Raw genomic sequence first — 3954 nt, 5'->3', positions numbered from 1 at the left:
CACACGGGGAACAGACAAAGACACAATGAAATTAATCTACCAATAAACACTGAACAGACAGTCTGCTGACAACTGAATATTTTTCTTTAAATGTAAAGATATTGACATAACTTGACAAAGTGTTAACATAAACTACAAATAAATAAACAAACTCTCCCCTTCCTTGTACTGAGCAATTGGTGCAGTCCAGGTCTAGTGGGAGGTATTTAAACCTGCTGCTTCCTCACTCCAATCTTTTCCTCAGGACCAGGAAATGGTAACTCAAAAGAATAATTTACACACATGAACAATCCAAAATTAACCAAATGTGCATGCTTTGTTGATTAGTTACAGTGCCTTGCGAAAGTATTCGGCCCCCTTGAACTTTGCGACCTTTTGCCACATTTCAGGCTTCAAACATAAAGATATAAAACTGTAATTTTTTGTGAAGAATCAACAACAAGTGGGACACAATCATGAAGTGGAACGAAATTTATTGGATATTTCAAACTTTTTTAACAAATAAAAAAACTGAAAAATTGGGCGTGCAAAATTATTCAACCCCCTTAAGTTAATACGTTGTAGCGCCACCTTTTGCTGCGATTACAGCTGTAAGTCACTTGGGGTATGTCTCTATCAGTTTTGCACATCGAGAGACTGAAATTTTTGCCCATGCCTCCTTGCAAAACAGCTCGAGCTCAGTGAGGTTGGATGGAGAGCGTTTGTGAACAGCAGTTGTCAGTTCTTTCCACAGATTCTCGATTGGATTCAGGTCTGGACTTTGACTTGGCCATTCTAACACCTGGATATGTTTATTTGTGAACCATTCCATTGTAGATTTTGCTTTATGTTTTGGATCATTGTCTTGTTGGAAGACAAATCTCCATCCCAGTCTCAGGTCTTTTGCAGACTCCATCAGGTTTCCTTCCAGAATGGTCCTGTATGTGGCTCCATCCATCTTCCCATCAATTTTAACCATCTTCCCTGTCCCTGCTGAAGAAAAGCAGGCCCAAACCATGACGCTGCCACCACCATGTTTGACAGTGGGGATGGTGTGTTCAGGGTGATGAGCTGTGTTGCTTTTACGCCAAACATAACGTTTTGCATTGTTGCCAAAAAGTTCGATTTTGGTTTCATCTGACCAGAGCACCTTCTTCCACATGTTTGGTGGCAGCATCCTGGTTTGGGCCTGCTTTTCTTCAGCAGGGACAGGGAAGATGGTTAAAATTGATGGGAAGATGGCTGGAGCCAAATACAGGACCATTCTGGAAGGAAACCTGATGGCGTCTGCAAAAGACCTGAGACTGGGACGGAGATTTGTCTTCCACCAAGACACTGATCCAAAACATAAAGCAAAATCTACAATGGAATGGTTCACAAATAAACATATCCAGGTGTTAGAATGGCCAAGTCAAAGTCCAGACCTGAATCCACTCGAGAATCTGTGGAAAGAACTGAAAACTGCTGTTCACAAACGCTCTCTATCCAACCTCACTGAGCTCGAGCTGTTTTGCAAGGAGGAATGGGCAAAATTTAAGTCTCTTGATGTGCAAAACTGATAGAGACATACCCCAAGCGACTTACAGCTGTAATCGCAGCAAAAGGTGGCGCTACAAAGTATTAACTTAAGGGGGCTGAATAATTTTGCACGCCCAATTTTTCAGTTTTTTATTTGTTAAAAAAGTTTGAAATATCCAATAAATTTCGTTCCACTTCATGATTGTGTCCCACTTGTTGTTGATTCTTCACAAAAAATTAGTTTTATATCTTTATGTTTGAAGCCTGAAATGTGGCAAAAGGTCGCAAAGTTCAAGGGGGCCGAATACTTTCGCAAGGCACTGTATGTATGTCCAATGTCAATATCAAATACCTAATCTCTACCTACAACTTGAAGCTATGCACATAAACAAAGAAAACAAAGGATTACCCAACCAATTCTACTGCTGGTGGTGACTAACACTATAACTTACTCAGGATGGGACTAGGGCTAATAGACTAATCTGTAATGTGGATAGCTGGCTTGCAAATGCTTGCCAGCAGCCAGTGCCTCCTCAGCAGATAATATACTGGTTCTTGATAACATTATAGGTTTTGTCCTGCTTTTTTTTTTATTCATTTATTTATTTTTGGTAAGTGCTAAGTTTAGAAGTGAGCATGCTCTCTGTTGTGCACTGATACATTAAATAAATGCAAGGCAAACTCTATAAGCTCTATTGTCAATAGTGTAAAACCCCATAAAGAGCAAATTTGGATTTGCCTCTGCATTAATGTTGGGGCAGCAGAGAGGGACAGAGAGTGAAACAGGGTTGAAGATGTTAAAGAGTCAGAGTTGAGGGGGTGAAGTCTTGATAAAAGGCACTCAAATTTGAAGATGAAAAGAGAGAAAATGCTAACTTCAAGAAAAAGAGGGAGCACAAAGCCAAGAAAGCCCCAAAGTAGGGAGCGATGTGAATAAAAGGCCCAGCTGTGTCTACATCTAGTGTGTGTGTGTGTGCTTGTATATGTGTGTTCACTCACTGAATGCTCTCTGGCCTTATGTAACTTTGTGCTCCATGCAAGTCCGGGAGCAGGACGCAGCTGTGGTGTGACGTGTTTGACCGCACGCACAGAACACACCACTTTCACTTATCCGTTACATTGCACATGCACACACATACACACAGGGGCACGTATAATTCATAGCCTTTAATGGACCCGAACTCTGTTCAGCCTTCATGTGCAAGGACCAGCAAGTCAGTCAGGACTCTAGCCTGACGTTGTATCTAGCCCTTGGAATATTGGACAGTATATTGGTTATGACACACTTGGTGTTTTGGAATCAGTGCAAAGCCCTGTGCATCAGTGGTCTAAAGATGGGAGATTCCTACAGATTTCATTGCTTTGACAGCTCAAGTATTATCCAGAGATACATTACCATTTTTATGTACACAACCTTATAGTGGGCAGCGCAGACTGGTGATGCAGCATCTGGCTTATCACAACCCTCATAACAAGGCAGCAACACATTCCAGGAGAGCTACTGGCCTTCTCCACAGCAACCCCCTTTTATTTACTAATGGCACAAAGTGAAGGATTTGTTCCATGCAGCACTGTTGACATGAGTACATAATGAACACATTTGTAATCCATGTTCATGTGCACACACATTCAAATGGCAAAGGTAAGCAAAGAAGTTAGAAATAGTTTATTCAAGAAAAAAAAACACACACAGCTACACACCTAAAATATTTATCATTTATTCTGTTTCCACTTTTAACTCGTCTCATTCCCAGATGTTTTTGCTAGTTCTTCACATCATCTTTAGTCCCTTTTCCATCTCAATCCAATAAATGTTTTGTATCCACAGTATACTGCCAAGCAATAATAATAACACATATACCAGTATATGGCAGCAACAGCTGCACATTTGCAATTGCCTATTCCCACTAGGATCAAATTGTTCTCATTTAAAAAAAAAAAGTTTCTTAACTCCAGATCCTGGATAAAGGAGGATTATTATAGTAGGATATGCAAACTGAGCCCATGCTGTCATGCCATAATACCCAATGCACTTAGTCCATCAGTCAGAAAATGCGTGTGCAGTCGTGGAAGCCATGCAGCTGATTATGTTGCAGTCAGACACAAAATTTGTTTCCAACACGGCCCAGCTTCACATTTACAGATAAAGGTTGCAATAAGTGGACACTTAAGAGACAGTCCCTTCAGGTTGGTGGAGAGTTCCTGCCTCAAGTGGAGGAGTTCAAGTATCTTGGGGTCTTGTTCACGAGTGAGGGAAGAATGGAACGGGAGATTGACAGGCGGATCGGTGCAGCTTCTGCAGTAATGCGGTCGATGTACCGGTCCGTCGTGGTGAAGAAGGAGCTGAGCTGTAAGGTGAAGCTCTTGATTTACTGGTCAGTCTACGTTCCGACTCTCACCTATGGTCATGAACTTTGGGTCATGACCAAAAGGGCAAGATCCCGGATACAGGCGGCC

At 41.6% G+C, this 3954-nt stretch overlaps 1 protein-coding gene across 1 annotated transcript in view; it reads left to right on the top strand.

Moving 5' to 3' along the window:
- Positions 1 to 3954, top strand: part of epha10 (EPH receptor A10) — a 164878-nt gene that overhangs the window by 113943 nt on the left and 46981 nt on the right. The gene's annotated exons all lie outside the window — the stretch shown is intronic.

The sequence above is a fragment of the Monopterus albus genome, unplaced genomic scaffold (assembly GCF_001952655.1).
Source record: "Monopterus albus unplaced genomic scaffold, M_albus_1.0 scaffold34.1, whole genome shotgun sequence".
Taxonomy (NCBI): Eukaryota; Metazoa; Chordata; class Actinopteri; order Synbranchiformes; family Synbranchidae; genus Monopterus; species Monopterus albus.
This window is presented reverse-complemented; position numbering and strand designations above follow the sequence as displayed.